Genomic DNA, 16284 nt, shown 5'->3' with positions numbered 1-16284 from the left:
AAAATCACCCCACTGAAGAGCACATTTTTAATGAAGAGAAAACAACTTTATATTGCAAGAATATGCCATCCAGGACTTTCATAGTTAGAGGGAAATAACTGCCTGGCTCCAAACTTCAAGGACAGGCTGACTCTGTTGACAGGGGTTAGTGCATCTGGTGACTTTAAGTTGAAGCCAATACGTGTTTATCTTTCCAAAAATCCCAAGGCCCTTAAGAATTATACGAATATACTCTGCCTCTGCTCTATAAATTGAACCACAAAGCCCAGGTGACAGCATGACTGTTTATAACATGATTTGGCAAATATTTTACGCCCACTGTTGAGACCTACTTCTCAGAAAAATAGAGACAGAAGGAGAAAGAGAGAAGATAGAGAGACTGATTAATTATGTGCCAGATCACCCAAGACCTCTGATAGAAATGTATGAGATGAATGAAATTCATGCCTAATAATGCTATTCTGCTGCCTGTGCATAAAGGAGTAAATCTTATTTTCAAGACTTATTACTGAAGAAGTAAATTCAAAAGGCTATATCTGCCTTAGATAGTGATTACTCTAATGAATATGGATAAAGTAAACTGAAAAATCTTCTGAAAAGAGCTTATGATCCCAGACGCCATTAATAAATTTGTTATTCATGAAGGAAGTTAAAATACCAACATCATTAAATTTGGAAAAAGCTGATTCTAGCTTCATGCATGAATCTGAGAGACTAAAGGCTTCAGTGAAGAAAGAACTTGTAGACATAGTAGAAATATCAAAGTGGAACCTAAAGAGGTGACCAAATTGCTGCAAACACAAATAAAAATAATAGAGGAGAAGTTGCTACTTATGATTGAGCAAAGAAAGTGGTTCGTTAATACCATGAACATTTTTGAAAGTAACAAAGATTTAGAATATTCTATAATCTTAGTTCATAAAGCAGTGACAGAGTTCAAGTCCAATTTCGAAAGAATTTCAACTGTTGCAAAATGCTACAAAATAGCATTTCACATACTACAGAGAAATCTTTTATGAAAGATTTTATTGTCTTACATTAAAAGACTAACATAGCTGCCCACTCTTCAGCAACCACCACTATGATCAATCAGCAGCCATCAACACTGAGACAAGAACCCCTACCATCCAAAAGATATGAATCACTGAAGGCTCAAGTGACCACTGGCATAGTTTAGCAATAAAGTGCATTTTACATTAAGGTATTTACATTTTATAAAACACAGTGTTGTAACATATTTAATAGTCTACAGCATAGTGTAAAGATAACTTTTATATATGCACAGGGAAACCAAAGAATTCATATGAAATGCATTATTGTGATATTCACTGTATTTCAGAAGTCTGGGACAAAACCCATAATATCTCCAAGGTATACTTGTAATATTGAGCTCATCGTATTGTTATGAACATATTAGAAAACCTTTGTAAAGTGTAAAGTACATAAATCTCAATCATTTTAGCTCAGTTTTTTCAAGGTAATGTCACTCTTTCCCTCAGCTTGGCTGGCTTTATAAAATGTGATCCCAGATTTACTAGCCACTACATATTAGTTGTATACTAAATACCTGTAATGTTTTGTATTTTATATTTTATGTTTTATATTATTTGCACACTAAAAACCTGTAGTGTTTTTCTGTATTGGATCCAATATCTTTCCAAATAATTTGAAAGATGGGCCCAAAGAAACTGTGTTAAGTTCCTTACAAATTATTTATCTATTTCTATTCTTTAAAACAATATTTTCTTTTCTTATTTTAATTATTCCATATGATTTTATACATGTTACAAAAAAGGGAGATTTTATGACCAAATAGTTTTAGGAAACAGATTTACTGCACTTTATAAACTTCATAGGTAAATATTTTGCATATTTATAGCAAACTACATTTATGCAAAAATCACCAAAATTTTACTTCAGCTGACTTCTACTGTGAATACTAGATAAACGTAACCCCAAAACAGATTTCCCTTTCTCAGAAAATTTTGAGTCTATCCAATTGCTCAGTTTAGGAGTTACTGTGATTTTCTGTGGATATGGTTTGATTCTGACCCCAGTTTTATATGCTGGAAGCGTGTCTTCACTGTGGTGATACTGAGCTGCTAGAGTCTTTAAAAGGTGGTGCCATAGAGAAGGCAATCGCACCCTCAAAAGAAAGGTTGGTTTAGTAAAGTAGATTAATGCTTGAGAAAATAGATTGAAATAAAGCAAGTTTGGCTATCTCAACCATTTATTTTGCTTCCTACCTCATTATGTGATCTCTTCCATGTGTTTGCCTGCCACTAAGATGTCATCTACCATGAGGCTCTCAAAGAAAAGCAGATATCAGTGCCATATTATTGAAACTTCACAACTGTGTATTAAATTAACTATTATTTATAAAGTACCAATCCTACGGCATTTTTTCTTTGCTCTTTTTAGATATATGTGACAGTAGAGTGCATTTGGACATCATATACATATGTGGAGTCTACCTTCCCATTCTTGTGGTTATATATGACATGGAGCTATACTGGTTGTGTATTCATATACATAGGAAAGTTGTATCCCACCCATTCTACTTTCTTTCCTATACCCATACCCCCTCCCTTCTCTTCATTTCCCTTTGTCTAATCCAATGAACTTTTATTTTCCCCCATCCCCCTTATAGTGTGTTAACAGCCAAATATTAGAGGGAACATTCAACCTTTGGTTTGAGAGAAGTGGCTTCTTTCACTTAGCATGATAGTCTCCAATTCCATCCATTTACAGGCGAATGCCATAATTTCATTCTTCTTTATGGCTGAGAAATATTCCATTGTGTATATACACCACATTTTCTTTATGCATTCATCTGTTGAAGGGCACCTAGGTTGGTTCCAAAGCTTATCTATTTTGAAATAAATTGATTGTAAACATAGATATGGTCACATCACTACAGTATGCTAATTTTAAGTCCTTTGGGTATATACCCATGAGCAGGATAACTAGGTCAAATGGTGATTTATTCCAAGTTTTCTGAGGAAACTTCAGTTGCTTTGCAGAGCAGTTTCACCCATTTGCAGTCCTACCATCAATGTATGAGTGTTCCTTTTTCCCCACAACCCTGCCAACATTTATTGTTACTTATATTCTTGATAATTACTCAGGTATTTTTATAGAAATAATAAAATGGATTGGCAGGAATTAATGATTCTTCTTTTGTGTCCAACTGATTAACATTTCTACTGATATTTCTGTACTGAAAATTTGTATGACTATTCCTTTCTACTGCTTTATTTTATTTCAAGCATTCTTTATCCTTCTTTCCGATACTTTAAATTTAAAGCTTACTCTGATCTTTATGTTATTAATTTTTTCACAATTTAGAAAGAATTCTTTTCAGAATATAAGTTTATTCATGTTATTTTTTTAAATCTTCTATTATTTACTTTTTCTTTTAGATGGAGGGGTAACATTTTTAGGAACCCAAATTATTTGAAATTTACCTACCTGTGCCTACCTTTCTACTCTGTCTTTCTCTTGGTGCCTGCTATAGCATAAGTATGTACCCTAGAGTTTATGTTTTGAACTTAATCAATGCTTCTCCTTCCCTTCCCCTGCCTCCTCCTCCCTATAGTAGTGAACTTGAAGCACAGCATGATATTGCTTATTTCATGAAACATTGCTATCTTTTTGTGCATAATTGTGGCAAGTTGTATTTTCCAAATTTGACTTCAGCAATATCTTCAATTCCTTATTCTTCTTTTCATGCTTATGTTATTGAGAGGAGGGAAACTTAATCCCCAATTTTTATATCAAATTGAGGTTGTGACTTCTACCAATAGAGAATGGCAAAATTTACACTATGTTATTCCTAAGATTAGATCTAAAGACTATGGAACTTAGTCCTCTTGGAAACTCCATCCATTGCTAGAGCTCCTCTTAGGATGCCTCCCTTCAAAACCCAGCCATTGAGCATCAACCTCAAAGACAGGCCACATGCAAGTCTTTTGATAACCAGTCTCATTTAGTTTGGACATAAAAGATCTCATCTTAGAATGTAAATATGGAAATGAGACAGTTTCTCAGAAGTGGATCACCTAACCCCAATCTGATATCTACCCAACTGAGTCATCTAATTGGAGGCCTCAAACAGAGTTGTTTTTTTCTGAATTCTCACAGATCTGTGAATATAATAAATGCTTTTTTATTTCACTAAATTTTGGAAGTAATTTTATGATACAGTGATAATAACAAAGTTTAAGATACATTTTGTTTTATTTTATTATTTATTATATTTATTCTTTGGTCCATCATCCCCATCTTCATTTCTAAACAGACCAATAAAAAGTAAGGAGACTGGATCAGGAATGAAAAGTATTTCATCAATAAAGGACCCAATGGCTTCACAGCTGAAACAAGTTATACCAATCATTCTCAAACTATTTCAGGGAATTGAAGAAGAGTAAATTCTTCCAAATTAATGTTTCAGATAAGCACATCAAAGGCAGATACACATATAATAAAAAATTATTTTCCAATATTTCTGGTGAAGATAGATGAAATAAAATCCTTTAGAAATATGAAGAAATAAAATTCAACAGCACATTAAAATGATGATGATTCACTATGATCAAATGGTATTTATCTCAGGAATGCAAGGGTATTTCAACACATACGAACTATAAGTGTAATATATCATTAACAGGAGGTACGCACATAAACACCAAAAAAAAAAAAAAAATGATCATCTCAACAGTTACCAAGAAAAAAAAATTGGCAAAATTTAACGTACTTTCATGATCAACAATCTCAACAAATTATGTACAAAATGAATATACTTCAACACAATGTCATGTTTGGCAAACCTCTACTTAATATCATACTAAGTAATGAAAGATTGAAAGATATTCTCTAAGATCAAGAATAAAACAAGGAAGCCTACTCACCACTTCTATTCAACATTGTACTAGAAGTACTAGCTAGAACAATTAAGTTCAAAAAAGAAATAAAAGACATTTAAATTGAAAGGAAGAAGTTAAAATTTTCCTGTTTGCATACAATATGATCTCATATGTAGAAAATCCTAAAGTCTCCACCTAAAACTCAATAAATGGATGAAATCAGGAAAGTTGTATGATATAAAATAAATATGAAGATCAGCATCATTTATGTAAGCTAACAGCAATCTCTAAAAAAATGAAAAAAAAATCCTATTTACAACAGCTACAAAACAAACAAAAATACGATTAAATTTAAACAAGGGGAATATTTGTACATTGAAAGCTATAAAATTGTGACTAAAAAGCTGAAGACACAACAAATGTAAAGATATCTCATTTTCAGGGAGTAGAAGAATTAATATGGTTCAAATGTCATGTGACTCTTAACAATTTATAAATTCAGTGTAATCATTATGAAATTGCAATGACATTTTTTTCATAGAAACAGAAAAAAAGGCATATAAAATTCATATTAAACTACAAAAGACCCAAGAAAGCAAACCAAATCTTGAGCAAAGAAAAATGAAGCTGTAGGTATCACACTATCTGACTCAAAGTATATTAAAATCTATCATCATTAAAACAGATGGTACTGGCACTAAAAGCAGTCACAGATTATTGGAACAGAGTCGATAGCCCAGAAATAAATTCACACGTTAAAAGTCAGTTGGTTTTCAGTAAAGAATACATAACTAGAAAAAAAAAAAAGCCTCTACAATAAATGGCTTTGGGACAATTAGATATTCACAAGCAGAAGAACAAAATCAGATCCTTATCTCATACCAGTCACAAAAAAGAAAACAAATAACTCAAAATGGACTAAAGACTTAAATGGGGTTGCATCAAACTTAAATGTTACTGCACAGTTAAGGAAATGATTAAAAGAGTAAAGAAACAATTGAAATATTGGAAAATATCTTTGGAAATCATTCCTCTGGTTATGGGTTTATATTCAGATTATAGAAGAACTCAAACACTTCAATAGCAAGGAAACATATAATTTAAAAATGGGCAAAGGTTCTGAATGAATATTTCTTAAAATATGGCAAACCAGTGGCCATGAAAATATTCTCACTATCGCTAAAGATCAGAAAAACAGAAATTAAAATCACAAGGAAATATTACTTCATACTTGTTAGAATGACTGTTACACAAAAGATGAAAATGGAAACTTCTAGAGGTAATCTGGAGGAAAAAAACTCATGCATACTTTTGGTGAGAATACAAGATAGTATAGCTATTAGGGAAAACATATCAAGATTTTTCAAACAAATAAAAATAGAACTACTATATTATCCAGCAATCCCAATAATAGTTATGAAGTTGTTCCTCAGTATTCAAGGGGAATGATAAGAGGATCCCCCCAGAGGATACCAAAATATGAGTATCCTCAAGTACCCTTGAAAAAGTGACATACTAAATGCATCTAATCTACATATATTCTCCCATATACTTGAAATCATCTCTATTTATAATACCAAATACAATGTAATTATTCTATAAATGATTGTTGTATTACATTGTTTAGACAAGAAAGATCTGCTCATGAATGATACAATGTTTAATTTCACTTAGATGTAGAATCTAAAAATGTTGAATTCATACAGGTAGAATAGAATGGGGGTCACCAGAATTTAGGTGGGGGATGACAAGAGTAGAGTTAAAGAGATGTTGGACAAAAGATATATAATTTCTGTTAGGAAGAATATGTTCAAATAGTTCATTGTATAACATGGTGAATACAGATGATAACAATGTATTGTAATGTTGAAAATTGCTAAGAGTAGATTTTATATGTTCTCACACATGCAAAAAAAAAATAAGTATATGAGGTAATGCTTGATTTAGCCATGTTCCAAAGTATAAATACTTCATTAATAATATGTTGTACATAATAAACTTTTACCATTTATATTTGTCAAAAATAAACACACACAAGAAATGTTGGGAAAACATGACATTGTATAAAACTCTTAAGCAAATACACACAGAAAACCAAAAGTATTCTTTTTAACATTAATAATTCTTTTCTTTATAAAAATTGTATTCTAATCGATGACCAATGGTAAACAAAATTTTAATTGTTTTTATATTTTCTTCAAGACAATTTTTAAGCCCTACCACAGTAATGAATGATGAGAAAATAATCTAACCAAAACCTCATTCATTCATCACTTATGTTACAGTTAAAATGAAAGAAACTTAAGAATTATTTTGGAAACTTAAAAGTTGTTCAGTACTTCCTCTTTGATAAATGCCAGCTATTTAAACAAAATAGATAGGGGAGAATTAAATTTAAGAAATTCATTCTAGCACCAAAAGAAAAAGAGAAAGAAGACATTAGTTGGGATTGAATTGCCTGCCAAAAGGAGAAGAAACCAAAATCTTACTGCAAAAACCACACCTCAGGAAACATTCTCAAATGTGACTGAGGGCACAGAGTGGTGGTTTTTATAACAATGTGGAGTAGAAAGTCCATCAAGAAAACAAGAAACCAAATGTGACCATGAGCCAGCGACCAGTAAGTCAAAAGTATAGCTCAAGACCAGCTGACCTCACCATAACGTTCTGAAGACATCTGAAGAGATCTGCTTTTTATACAGGGCAGGGCTATAATGATGTGAGAGTTTACTCTGGTTCCAGATGTTTTTCCTCCTTAAAAGATGTCATTTACCTTTTTATACTTCCACATCAACCACAAACCTCTATTTAATCTAGAAGGGGACACTAGAAATTTATACCTGCTTCAAGATGCTAAATTTTACTCAAGAAGAAATATCTTGGGCTGGGGCTATGGCTCAGTGGTACAGCACTCACTTTGCACGTGCAAGACCCTGGGTTGAATCCTCAGCACCACATAAAAATAAATAAGTGAAATAAAGTTATTGTGTCCAACTATAACTGAAAAATAAATATTTTAAAAAGAAGAAATACTTAATTTTATGATGTTCTCTATAAAAATACATATATTACAGATTATAAAAATGTAATAATGCATGATGATTCTTCAGATCTACTCTGATTATTTGTTTTATTTTTAATTCAAAGCAATCACATTAGCTAATCTTCAAATAATATTTATAGCATATTTAACTTCATTATCCATCTGAGTTTTTTAGACTATGTCTATTCAGAGTTCATAGGGGCTGATAAAAATACATTTTAGATAGAAAGTTTTAATTAACAGGAATGTGGGAGAAACATATATACACTCCACAAACAAAGATGAATGGCCACAAATCTTGCCAACAAAAGCATACACCAAATTAGTAGCATGACCAAAGTTGTATACATTTGTATATATTTGTATGATTTGGCTTTGTGATAATTTTCAAATCTCATCCTAGAAAATGGGTTAAAATTGTAATGTAAGAAACATTCACATATACACCTGGAAGTACTGATACAATAATATAAAATGTTCTCTCTTCAAATTCTGATTTTGTTTTCTCATAGAGAACATTTGGATGGAATTCTATAATGCCAAATAATGACACATATTAAGATGAGTCATTAAGACTTAATCAGCAAAGATTATCATCCTGTATTAGGTAAGTGTTTTATATTATTCTATCTAAAAATTATCTTTGTCCTGAAATCACACACACACACACACACACACACACACACACACACACCAAATATTTAAACATTTATCATTCAATATGTCTATCTATCTCTCCATCCTCCAGTTCCTTGAGCAATAATTTCCTGAAATATACTTGAAAATGTAGATCATCAAGTTTTAGATATAAGGTGTCCTCTTAAAGCTCATATATGGGACAATGCAAGAATGTTCAGAGGTGAAATGGTTAGATTATGAAAGGTATAACCTAATAAATGGATTGACCCACTAATATGAATTAACAGATTGGTAACTGTAGGCAGGTAGGATGTGGCTGCAGGAGGTAGGTCACAGGGGGGCATGCATTTGTGGTACATATTTTGTCCCTGGTAAGGAGAACCCTTTCTGCTTTCTGATTTCCATGTCCTGAGCAGCCTTCCTCCCCCACACCCTTTGGCTATGATTTTCTGCCTCACCTTGGGCTCAGAGCAATGGAGATGGCCATTTATGGAGTGAGACCCCTGAAATCCTGAGCACCAAATAAAATTTTCCTCCTCTAAAATTTTTCTTATCAGGTCTTTTGGTCACAGTGACACAAAGCTGACTAAAACATAGATATGACTACATTCATAACTATATGAACCTTTCTATCCCTTCAATGAGCCCTCTAACCAATTAGCTAACAAATGAATGACACCAAAAAATATTCTAGTATCGTGACCAGATGTATAAATATAAGCTATGATAGGAACTCAAATATTCATATGAAATCAAATGATATATTTGTCATTATATAAATGCTTAGCTCTGCTAGAATTGTTTTTGTCCAAATAATGTACTTTGGAACAACATATTATTTTTACAAAATTAATCATTAGTTGATAAAAATATCTGCCTTAATTCTTTTTTTGGCAGGTGGTACTGGGGATTGAACTCAGGGGCACTCGACTAATGAGACAAATCCCACCCCTATTTTATATTTTATTTAGAGACAGGGTCTCACTGAGTTGCTTAGCTTTTTGTTGAGACTGGTTTAGAATTTGAGATCCTCCTGCCTCAGTCTCCCAAGCCACTGGGATTACAGGCATATGCCACTGTTCCTAGCTGCCTTTATTCTTCTTATAAATATTTTTTTTTTTTACTATTTATAGAACTTTCTTAAGTTCCAGGGAAGGAAGCTAACTAATCTCAATTTATATCTAATTAAACAGAGGCAAATTAGTTGTGATTTGTCTAAGTAAATATGTAGTGGAACTACAATTATAACCCCTTCCTTGAAACAAAGACTCTTCCTTGGCCCAGTGCACATTTCATTGAGACTTGGGGATTTAGGAATAGTGAAGATAATTAGTTATTCAGCTGGAAATATGACTATGATTTTGAAGGGAAAGAAGAGATTCAGAATTTTAGGATATATTTTTTGGTCTCCAAATGTTTAAATCCTTTATAAGTCTTTAGTTGTTAGTTCGTGGTTAAATAAAACATAATTATCTGATAAATCTTTGTAGTGTGGTCTGATTTTTCCTGTAACAAATCCAACAACATGAACCTAACTAGCACATTTTCTGGCTTTCTCCCACTGAAAGAAATTACAAGAAATTGAGCCAGGCTTTCTGTCCTGGGGCAGATTTTTGTAAGAGCTAAAGTTTTAGTTTTCTAGATAAGGAAAAAAAAATAGAGCTCCCTTGGCAATTCTACAGGTTTAAAGCCACAAGACAAGATGCTGATTTTCTTACAGCAGAAAACACAGAACTATTTTTCTGCCCTGGTGTCTGTTTTTATCTTACAGCCATCAATCTCTTAATAGATCCATTACAGGTGTCTAGTTTCTGAGACAGTGGCACACAGACATTGCAGATAACGGGTGCCCTGAGTTGGAGTTGCCATGCCTACTAGTACCAAGTCCAGTAACTTAATCCCAATATGTGTTATGTAACCTCCAAGCTATGATGTGGCGGAAAGGCCACAAAAAAGAGAATATACCCTGAAAGTCAGCAACATCAACCTTAAACATTCGCACAGAATCTAGAATGACAAGTGGGAAAGGCATAGTAGCAGAAGGGAATCGCTGCCAGCTTCCTGAGAGCATGGAAGATCAAAGATGGAGATTCACTTTGAAAGCATGAACACCATTGTGAAAAGAGCTGGATCATGGCCAATTCTTTTCTAATTCTAAAGATGTAAGAATAATTTGGGTTGTCGATAAGAACTCTCTGGGTACAAGGCATTTTCAACTGAGAGATTATGAACCTCCTCCTCTGACAGTCACTCAAGAGAAGTTATCAAGTAGATAGTAATGGTTAAATACCAGTTTATAGAGTCAGGGAATAGAGTAAGTGACCATCCTGGTCACTTTCAGTTATCATATTTTAATTCTAAATTCACTGAAAATATGAACTAAAAAAAATTTTCATTGAAAATAAACATTATTGTTTGGGAATGGAACACTGTCTCATCCACAAAATCATACTGACTGTATTTATTATTTTCTTTGGGTTTCTGATAGTTTCATTGCTTCTTTTACTGTTTGCAATTTTTCAAAGACTGGGTGGCATAGTATTTTGGGATATAAATTAAAAATCAATAATTTGTGAGTTCTTTGCCCTTCCATATATTTGTCACATAGCCTTAGGTAAATACTGAGAATGGAATTAACATTTAAAAATGTTAAACACTAAAAATCAATGATGAAAATCCCTTATTCTTATTATCTTATATTCTTTAAAGATGGGTGTGTTGACAGACTGCCTCTGTCTTCCTCTTTGTAAATTCAAATAAGAATCTTGGAGTACTTAGTATAATAAGATCTCATAAATCTTTCCTTGTTAGTGACAAGTAAACATTACAGAATTCAATGGCTAACATTGAAATGAAATGTTTGGGTTGAAGCTAAAGTTTTTACTGGGAAACTTTAAACAAGTTCAGCTTATTTACCCTCCATTACACCAAACTCATAACACCTTCTGGTTTGGTAATTGAACACTAATTGAATATCAATGTCTGAAGGCTGCTGTGTTCTTCTATTTGTAAATTCTTTTACAATCCAAACCATAGTAAACAATTTCATTTAAATAATGGCTTGACTATTTGCTGAAAATATTTTCATTGCTTAGTTTTTATGTTAAGGTCAAATGACAATAATCCTAATAATTCAGTAGAAATTTTTAAAATATTACAGATTTATTTCCTATAGATAGAGCCAAAGACTAAAGGGCCTGTCAGTGGGACATGGAAATGGGGGTAAGAACAGACAGGAATGGAAGCGGGGTTGTAGAGTGTGGTCCATGCAGCAGCCATCTAAATAACTTCATTAAGAACAATTTGTGGATTCCTTTTTTTTTGTCTCTATTTCATGCTTTCCAATTATCCCATGTCATAATGACAGCTTTATATTACACTTAGTCTCTTTGAATTCTCTTTAAATACAATCATCGTAATTTACCTTTTTTTTTATTCTCTGAACTTAAAATAAGAAGCTTCTACTTGCAGACATTAGAAATTTAACACTCTAGAACTATATAGTTCTTCCATGAAAACAAACAAAACTCATAGTCCTTAAAAGTCTAAATGATTTTCATTAGCCAAAATTTTATTTTTTTCAAAAAAGATGGATAACATAAATCATGACTATTATTTTATTTATGTTATACTTAAAGAATATGGAAGACACTAGCAGTAATGAAAAATTATTTCCTGGGAAGCACATTTGTATTAAAAATATCTAGTCTGCATTTTTTGAAAGTGGACCTTTGTGACATCATCTGGCTTCTAGACCTGGGCTTTTAGGTGTGCTCTGGAATGCCAGCTATCCTTGCTTCTCTAAAGCAGTCTCGTGAATGGTCCTTCACATACATCAAGAAGCATGCTCCATCTCCCGCGGTCCCTAATCAACTTTGAGTTCCTTGTATGCATGTTTCATTCACCTATTTGCATTCTAAATGTAATCCCTTCACTTTAAAGATAAAATCCTTTGGTAGGTAAAGATTTCTGCCTCTTTTTCTGGGACTGGGATTGTAGTTCAGTGGTAGAGTGCTTGCCTAGCACATATGAGTGAGGCACCGTTTCTATTCTCAACACCACATAAAAAATAAATAAACAAACAAATAAATAAATAAATAAATAAATAAATAAAAGTATAGTATCCATCTACAACTACAATTTTCCTTTAAAAAATTTCTGTTTCTCACATGTCGCCCCTCCTTAATTCAGAACACTACTTGTCAGTCTCTGCTGGCCTGTACTTGAGAGTGCACTTCGGCTCTGAGAAAACAGCAACAGTGTCTTCTTTTCTAGAATATGAAGAGCTCTGTGTTATCATGTGGTGGTGATAAGGGTCACTCCTCCATTGCCAGTTCATTTTGATGACTATATTTTAGATACTTCTATAATTTTCCATGTGGTAACTAAGTTATTGAGGTGATATTCTGAAAAGAACAGAGTCAAGGATCTGTGCATTCTTGACCACATAACTTAAATCTCTTGTCTAGTCACCTAACTTTAAAGGTAAAATTCTCCTAGGTAATTTCTAAGTTTCCCATCAGTTATAAAGTGCAATGGGTTTCATACTGTTGGGAATATTTGCATCATTATTTGCAGAGATGTGCTATGCTTCTCTTTTTTCCTCTTTTCTTTCTCCCTGTTTATCTTCTCATTCCTTTTAGCAGTCCTTCTGCTTATTTATATTAGATGGTATTGTTAACACTGCCATGGATTATTTTCTTTGTACTTCGTGTTCATTTATAATCAGTCTTTTAAAATGTTATCAGCAATGTGGGGTTGCTGATATTTAGTATGATACATTTCAAATGCAAAATGAATTTAATGGAATGAAATGTTTCTAGTGCTATTTTTTAAAATCCTTACTGGAGTATGTTCAACCATACTCCTATACATTATTTGAACTTTCCTTTCATAAAGACCCAAAGTGTTTAGGTGGCTTGGTTCATAGACTTCCAACTACAGGAAGATGATCAGCTAAAACTGCAGCTTTGGTGGCATTTGGTTTTTGTGCATGCTTCCTCCAGGTGCTCCTGGACCATGACTAAGCATGGGAGATATAACTTTTGGGCAACTTCAGCTGGAGGAAGTTACTGATGGCTTTGCTGATACTTCCATACAACTATTTCCCTCTGTCTCTCCTTCATTTATGTCTTAAAACCTCTGGGAACATTCTCTGCTCCCCTCAAGCTTTCTCCCACCTGAGTAGTTCTTCAATGATATCTTCACATATTTAATCCTATCATAGTATTAGCTTCTCAGACCCCTAAACACAAACCCCCCACACTAGAAATATACAGATATTTCAATATTTTAAAACGAAAACAGAGAAGTTAAAAGACCACAAACTTCAGATGTATTGAGATTAAACAAAATACAGAGTAATTAACAAATACCAAAAGGGTTTATGATGTTCATGGTTCAAAATGGCCTGTGTCCTTTCTTTATAGGGGATGATTTCTGCATCAGATTTATTCCTACTGCAAGTCCTAAACTGTCTTCAGCACAATATAAACTCCTCTTCACTTAATAAGCACACAAGTATCTTTTTGGAAAATAAGAAAAACACTCAGAGAGACTGACACTGAACAAGCATATCCAAGCTGGATGGAAATATGAATCAATTTTGCAAATCTACTCTTAGTCCTTCACTTCACACAATGTTTGATATGGTGCTAGCCTGCAAGTTCAAGAAAGTATAATAGCTACCACATTTTTCATATTGTTCTGTTTTACATAGGTTTCCCTAGTTCATAGCTGTTTAAACAAAAACATATCAAATAAATTGTGATGAGTATATGTATATCAAACCTAGTTGTTTGGAGCATGTTGTCCATAAGGACTTGCCATTTGCTAAATGGTGAGTTTATAAAACACACCAAAAAGGAATGCTTGTCCAACCTGCAGAAAGCAATGTGGAGTTGCTGATATTCAGGGTGATACATTTCAAATGCAAAATGAATTTAATGGAATGAAATCAAGTTCATGCATCAAGATGAAGTTTAACAGAGACAACATGTGGCCCTGATTTTAAGTTCAAAAGATAATTGTGTAAGTACAGGATATAACTGTTCAAAGATGAGACCATATTTCTTGTGAATGTAATATATGGGTTTGTCCTCTGGAATGACAAGAGTTCACATAAAGGTCCAAGATTTTATATGACCACAAACTCCATATGAGCCAACAGTGTTATTCTGATACTAAAATAGAAAATCTACTTTGGGATGTTACTAATTTACATATGGCAATATCAAAGAAAGTTAAAAACACAGGTCTGCAGGAAGGTTCCTAAATCTGGGCACCAACTTTAAGAGGAACTTTCATAAACACCAGTATTATGAAGAGCATGCTGAAACAAGATCCTGGCTGAGGGTTTGCTCATCCATGCATTCAGCAAACATCTAAGTGCACACTAATAAAACAGAGGAGTACTTAATAAAGGGGATGAGCAAGGGATTCTTGGATTCAAGGAGTTGAAAGCCTACAATAGATAATCTGAATATTGGGCAAGCAGAGAGGAAGACATAGGGGAAAATGCAAGTTGCCTTTAAATACTTGAATATATATTGGTAGTACTGTGTTTTCAATGTGTTTGGAATGTATCACCCAGTGGTGTATATTTTGAAATCTAATCTGTATTTAAATATCAGGAGGGTGGAAACTCACTTCAACTATGATGTTTAGGGCTGGGATTTGGGGGAGTTGATTAGGACTGCAAAAAGTCATCAGCATGAGGCCCCCTTATTGAATATTTGTGGCTTTATAAGAAGAGGTAGAGAAACCAGAAGAGGCATCTGTCTCCTGTCACTCTTCTGCCATGTGATGCCCTGTGCCTCCTCAGGACTCTGCCAACAGGAAGGTCATCATCAGATGAAGGTCTTTCAATCTCCAGATCTAAATAAATGAGCCAGATAGTAGAGGGAACTGGGACCAAACACAGAGCAGGCCCAGCGGCCTGCTGAGGGGCAGAGCCGCCCCCCACCCCCCTCGCCTGCCAGGTAGGGGAAGGGTGACCACCGACAGAAAAGGCCCAGTGGCCCAGGGCGGGACAGAGCTTCCAATCACTCCTGCAAGGTAGGCGGGCCTGCGACCCACCGGCAGAAGAGGAGCAGCCGCCTGCTGAGAGGCTGAGCCGCCCCCTCCCCCTGCGCCGGCATAGTAGAGGGAACTGGGACCAAACATAGAGCAGGCCCAGCGGCCTGCTGAGGGGCAGAGCCGCCCCCCACCCCCCTCGCCTGCCAGGTAGGGGAAGGGTGACCACCGACAGAAAAGGCCCAGTGGCCCGCGGCGGGACAGAGCTTCCAATCACTCCTGCAAGGTAGGCGGGCCTGCGACCCACCGGCAGAAGAGGAGCAGCGGCCTGCTGAGAGGCAGAGCCGCCCCCTCCCCCCCGCGCCTGCAAGGTAGTCGGAACTGAGACCACCATCAGAACAGGTCAGACCTGCAACCGAGAGACAGAACAGGCCCAGTGGCCTGAGGAAGGGTAGAGCCGCCCCCCCCCCCACGCCTGCAAAGTAGGCGGACCTGCGACCCACTGGCAGTACAGCCCCAGAGGCCTGCAGAGGGGCAGTGCCGCTGCCTGCGCCTGCAAAGTAGGCAGAACTGCGACCACCGACAGAACAAGCCTAGCGGCCCGCAGAGGGACAGAGCCGCTGCCCGCGCCTGCAAGGACAGCGGACCTGCTACCGACTGGCAGAGCAGGCCCAGCGGCCTGCCGGCGTGGTAGGCACATTGCCCCAATTGGCGGAGGGGCAG

Source organism: Marmota flaviventris, chromosome 1 (assembly GCF_047511675.1).
Source record: "Marmota flaviventris isolate mMarFla1 chromosome 1, mMarFla1.hap1, whole genome shotgun sequence".
Lineage (NCBI taxonomy): Eukaryota > Metazoa > Chordata > Mammalia > Rodentia > Sciuridae > Marmota > Marmota flaviventris.
This window is presented reverse-complemented; position numbering follows the sequence as displayed.